This window comes from Phoenix dactylifera, chromosome 6, assembly GCF_051530095.1.
Source record: "Phoenix dactylifera cultivar Ajwa chromosome 6, Ajwa_hap1_PhDact_Kaust_v1.1, whole genome shotgun sequence".
Classification (NCBI taxonomy): Eukaryota; Viridiplantae; Streptophyta; class Magnoliopsida; order Arecales; family Arecaceae; genus Phoenix; species Phoenix dactylifera.
Window position 1 is genome coordinate 2,110,176 of NC_143195.1, and position 6,096 is coordinate 2,116,271.

Sequence of the window (6,096 nt, forward strand, 5' to 3'; positions counted from 1 at the left end):
ATTTCCGTACCACAAATACTTGAAACAGTTTTATTTGGAAAGTGTGAGCGAAGTTGAGTGCATACATATATGATGGGCTTCCAAATGACATGTTATTTGAGCAAAATATATGCAGCCATTAATTGATTTTTTTATGTTTTTATTAGAATTAAATTATATTTTTGAGTTCGAATTTTCCATGCTGGGGCAAAGAAAATTGCAATGACTTGGCAAATAATTTGATGTTGTTAATTATACTGATTATATATTACTTTCCAATCTAATGATCAAAGAAATCCATCACAATAATTATGATTTACAGGATTAATTTAAGCAAACCACTCTCTCTCTCTCTCTCTCTCTCTCTCTTTATTTTTTTAAGAGAGAGGGAGTGAAAACTCCATATTATAATCACCCGTATCAAATAATTGGAGTTGCATAATTGGAACTCGGGTTTCTTCGCTTATTAGACAAAAGGATATGATTTTCGGGACAGTGCCCAAGTCACTGTTGCTGTAACAGCCAAGATTTGGAGATATTGTTATTTTTGAGTAATAATTACAATTTTTTGAGTACTGTAAAATTATTATTATTTTTTGTTGCTAGAGAAGTAGATTTTTTATTTTTTCATAAAATTTAGCAAAAAAAATACATATATTCTCTCAATTTTATTTGGTACTTTTTGAGTTTAAAAAAATTTAAAATGATCTTTGAAGTTAGTTACTAAGATTAACTAAGGGACAGGCAAAAAAAAACTCCCTCCACAAAATTGAGGAATCTTGGTGTTTCGGTTTACTTTGACGCTTGATAGGAGGCTGGTACACAACTTTCTTGATGGGTAAATACAATTTCAGGTTAAGAGCCGAATTTTTCGTCCTAAAATTCTCAATCTAAGGTTAACATCCTTTCACAACTTCCCATTCGGCCTGCTAGGGGAAGAGTTTGACATATGAAGAATTCTCCATGCGCTTTCAAGGTCGATCATGTAACAAAATTTGAATAGTCAGCTCGCGACTAGATGTCAAGCTTTTATTGATCAGTTTGCTTCGTCGCCTCAAATCAGTTTTGAGATGCATCAAATTTAATAGACTTCATATCACATGGGACAAGCCATGGGATCACCTCCAAGCTCTAACTTACCTTAAAGCTCTAAATTGCAACCAGACATTTGATCCTCTAACTTATAGTTCAAATAGGTCTCCGAATCACCTTTAAGCTCGGAGCAGCCAATTCTACTTGATCAAGTTCCCAATCATCTCGAGCCAACTTGAAATGCCCCACTGAGTTCAAGTCGGCCACAATGGCATGGTTGCCTCTTGTCATAAATCTTTTTCTTCGGAACACATTGATTAGCGATGGAAAACCACTCAGAACTACAAAGTCAAAACCAATAAAAATGCAAAGAGATGCTCCTCCTTAAGCTATCCCAGGAAACAAAGTTCGAGACTAAGGTTTGGTAGGGGTGCGCCGGGCCCGTGCAGTAGTGCAACGCATGGGCGACGCTCGGGGGCCCCGATGGCAAGCCACCGTGATGGGCCTCCCCCACAAAAAATTAATTTAATATCATGGTGGGCCGATGGCCCACGTATCAGATATTAAACTGATAAGAACAGATACTACACTTGATCTTAGCCAAAAGGCCGAGAAAGGTATGATTTGTAAAGGAGGCTTTGACCTCCTTTTATAGCAACAGTGGCTCCTTCCAATAGCTTTCACTTCCGATGTGGGACTAAATGTTATTAAGGAGTTTTGAATTTAACCCTTTTCTTTCCGTTCCTCCCATATTTTTGATATGCTGCAAAACAAATTGCGTCGATGGCAAATTCTAATAGGCCAAGATAGAATTTTTGCACAGCTAACAAAAATTTGCCACAGCCAAATGTTAAATTTTCTATGACAAAGGTGTTAATGGAAAAATCATTACTTACTGTAAGACAGATCGCTACCATTTACACTGAGATTGAGAGCTTGAAGATAGTAGCCACTCTGCGCAGGCCTCTCTTTGATTCATTACTTGAGAATTTGACAACCTTCTTGAAGTGAACTCGCAACCTGCCAATCTCTGCTTTAGATGCTGAGTAATCCTTTGATCCCGGGTTCACTGACGCCCAAAAACCGGCCCACGAAGGCTGAAATCCATAAAAGAAATCAGCGTAGAATATTTAAAGATTAGATTTGGTAGGGGTGCGCCAGGCCCGTGCAGCAGTGCAACGCATGGGCGACGCTCGAGGGCCCCGATGGCAAGCCACCGTGATGGGCCCTCCCCCACAAAAAATTAATTTAATATCATGGTGGGCCGATGGCCCACGTATCAGATATTAAACTGATAAGAACAGATACTACACTTGATCTTAGCCAAAAGGCCGAGAAAGGTATGCCTTCTAAAGAGGCTTCGACCTTCTTTTATTGCAACAGTGGCTCCTCCCAATAGGTTCCACTTCCGATGTGGGACAAAATATTCTCCTTCCTAATTTCGCCATCTCAAGTTTATCCCGAGGATTTTGTAGTTCGGCTCGGATTCAGGTCATTGGTTAAAGAATTCAGGATTAGGCCAAGAAAATTGTTGAAGGTTGTGAATTGGAGAAGTCAAGTTGGGTTGGATTAGTGGAGTGGGATCCATGGGCAGGTCTGAGTTGAAGAATTTGAACTAGATGTCAATCAAGATCAATTGTGAGTCAAGATTGCGAATATTAATTCTCTAACTTGAAAATTAACCTGACCCGTCGTGCTACTATAAACAACAAAATTGCTCGATTAAGGACTAAAGTTTTCTTTTTCTTTTTTTTATTACAAGTCTATCAGACGATCGCCAGAGCTGGGGTGTTTGTGCGAGTCTCATTTCTCTAAATTAATTATTTTTCTTTTTGATGCTCGGATGCAACTTGGCAAGGGGTGAAAAATTAGAATTTAGATAAAAAAACAATGAAATTTAACAAAAGATGCGATAAATGTTGTGCAATTAGATAATAAACAAAAATAAAGAATTAAATGTTTCTAATATATTTAGATATTCCTTATATATAGATAAATATGAAAAAGTCAAAACAACAAAAAAATAATGGAAAATATCACTACCATTTTTTTAAAAAAAATAGATGGGATTATCAATTTGTATTGCTGAAGATTTCTCAACTTTGACATATACCCTAGATAAATCCGTTGCAAGACCCAGCAATACGTTTATGCATGGAGGAAAAAGTAATTATGATTTCTTTTTGCCTGAAAATATTCTATCTCCTAGATGTGGTAGAGAATTGAGGATTCTAGGGCCATTAAAATATCTCGAAAACTATAAAATAGTTTCAAATTTAATATATATGAATGTTAAGAAATTATGTCCGGTAACATTAGAGTTGGTTCCAGAGAGGAATGCTTATAAATGAGAAACTATAAATTTTGTTCCCAAATAGTTTCAAAAAAGTAAGATAGTGATAGTATAATGGAAGATTTCTTGAACAAGATGTTAAAAATTAATAAATAAATCATACAAATTCATGTAATGTTCAGCAACTCCCAATTAGTTTGTTTATGTGACATTAACTTCGAGAAACACTAGCTAAAAAATCAATCAAAACAGCTCAAGATCTAGCTCCATAGAATAACAAAATTCACCCAAATTAAGTACATGGGATTTAAGCTTTATTTGTGTATTTCAAAAGGTCATAATATTTCATGAGTTTACATGTAAATTCAATTTACTTACAAATCTAGGCAGTCCAGTTTTTTGTTCTATAGAGATCAAAAATTAAAAAATCATGTAATTCAAAACATATGAGTAAATTTTCTACTTCAGAATTTTTGGGTCCAAGTAGCCATACATCAATATCTGAAAAATGGAGATCTATGGTCCAATTAAACATTTAATTTTTCTTGACTATGCTGCATAGGAGAAAATAAGATTATAACAAATATTCAAAGAGAGGAGTGGCGAAGGTGGTGTGCTAAGCCATACAAATCAATAAGGAAACAAAGACATTTCACTCTCTTTAAATCTTTCCTCTCGAAATCTCTCCCTGCATGTCTTGCCGTAAGTCATTCTAATAAAACTGTTTAGAATTTCATCATTTAAAAAAATAGAAATGATAAAATAATTATTTTGAGATTGAAAACATAAAACATATCATACATTCTTAATAAGAAAAAGTCAATAACCCGATTGTTTAATTAGTTAAACTTCATATCAAGAATGGAAATAAAAATGTAGTATTGAAATTAAAAACATCGTTTATATAATAATTTAATATCATGATATTCTTCCTATTCTTATTCATAAAAGTCCTAAAATACTTACAATTTGACTTCATCCGATTTCTTATCATAAATCTAAACTAAAAGACTACATGTTCTGTTGACAAAACTAATCTATTGGTGAAATCCAAAAATTTATGCAAAAAAATTAACAAGAAATATACAAGGTTAAATCTAAATCATTACTTCACCGAGTTTTATGGCAACTTGTTAATTAAATTAGATATGATAAAGACATTCAAGAAAAGAATTGTTCTTCATTGCTTTTTTTCTGACAAAAGGTTTTCTCATACTCATAAATAAAGTGAACCATACAAAATGTATTCATGTAGGGGTTGGCTCTATAACTTATAGAATAATAAAGTTTTCGCCTTATATTGGTCTAGTATAACTTCACTTAAGATATATGTCATTCATCACATATTGACTATTGCCAAAGAGCACTAAAGTTATTTTAAGCAAATCGAGACAAACTTATAGCATGTATTTCAGGAAAATATAAAATCGTTGATATTTTATGATTTATAGTTGTCTTTGGGGATTTTTGATTTTAAAGCCATATTTTTATTTAAAATTATTAAATTTAAAAATGCAAATTTTCACAACATATTTGGCTGTCTATAAAGGAAGTGAACAAATGGAAAAAGAAAATATAATAAGAATGTCAAAGGTGAATTTGAAAAATTTTACTCAAAATTGTATTTCCAAGTTTATGGTTTTAATGCTTTTATAAGATTTTATTGCAGAATCAAACATGAAGTATTTTAAATCATCATTGTTGCTGTTGAGAAGAGACAGGCTCCAGGCACTGTAACGAGAAGCACGACAACACTAGAGAGCTTGATGATTGGCTGCTCTGGTTGAAGTTAGAGAAGGTGAGCAGCGCTCGATCGCTGTAGTCGAGATCCTTGTCGGAGGATGGTGGCACTCTGACCTAAAACAATACAGAGCAAAGAAGTCCTCTGATGAAAACATAATCGACGGGGAACCCTCTGATGCCTAAGTCAGTGTGGTTAGGAAATAGGAGGAGATTGTCGCTGGAGAGCTCAATGGTCGGTTGCTTTGGTCAAAGTTGGAGAAGGCAAGCAGCGCTCGGTCACTACAATTAAGATACTTGTCGGATGGTAACACTCCAACTTGAAACAGCATAGAGCAAAGAAGTCCTCTAACGAAAACATAATCGACGAAGAATCCTTCGATACCTAAGTCAGTGTGGCCTGCAAATAGGAGGAGGTTGTTCTTTGTCTAGCTAGAGTACGACCTAAACATCAGGTGTGAATACTTCACATGTGAACATCCTACTTATCACATCAATAGAATCTCGACAATCACTGGTCCCCTGGTTAGGATGCGGCCAATTGTGGGAAGTTTCTGATATACAAGCTCGGCAGCATGGTGTTGGGCCTGCCCAATGGCCCGCTCCCGATCCACCACATGTTGGCATCGTAGCGTGTTTTAATTAGTTGGACCTTCTGATGAACTGTAGCTAGTTTAGAAATGTATCAATCATCTATAGTTTCGAAGAATAATGTGAATCGGAAACTAATAAAATTTTTGAAATTAGAAATATGACATTTTTTACTTTTAATAAGTTCCTCATAATAAATTTAGGAAAAGAAGGAACCATGTCCTGCCTCTAGACTAGGTATGGAAGTAGTAAAACCCGACATGAACTAAAAATGGGGAAATTCTTTTATTATAGTAGAAAATCTATCCCGAGACGACAACAATTTTTGTTGCTTGTAAAAATGACCAACCAATCTCAAGCATAAATACAGTTGAAGAACAGGTACGAGTGTGTTTCCCGATCAAGGTTGCATAAAACACAAGGAGGCGCTTGGTCAAGCCTTCCCATACTAAAAGTCGATG

At 35.0% G+C, this 6,096-nt stretch overlaps 2 non-coding genes across 2 annotated transcripts; both read right to left on the minus strand.

Annotated features, from left to right (window-relative positions):
* Positions 1 to 1,436: 1,436 nt before the first annotated feature.
* On the minus strand, positions 1,437 to 1,632 carry LOC113463359 (U2 spliceosomal RNA). Its single transcript, XR_003387482.2, has one exon. It is a non-coding gene; the product is annotated as a U2 spliceosomal RNA (small nuclear RNA).
* A 526-nt stretch (positions 1,633 to 2,158) lies between these two features.
* LOC113463360 (U2 spliceosomal RNA) lies at positions 2,159 to 2,355 on the minus strand. The gene has a single exon (XR_003387483.1). It is a non-coding gene; the product is annotated as a U2 spliceosomal RNA (small nuclear RNA).
* Between the last annotated feature and the right edge of the window lie 3,741 nt (positions 2,356 to 6,096).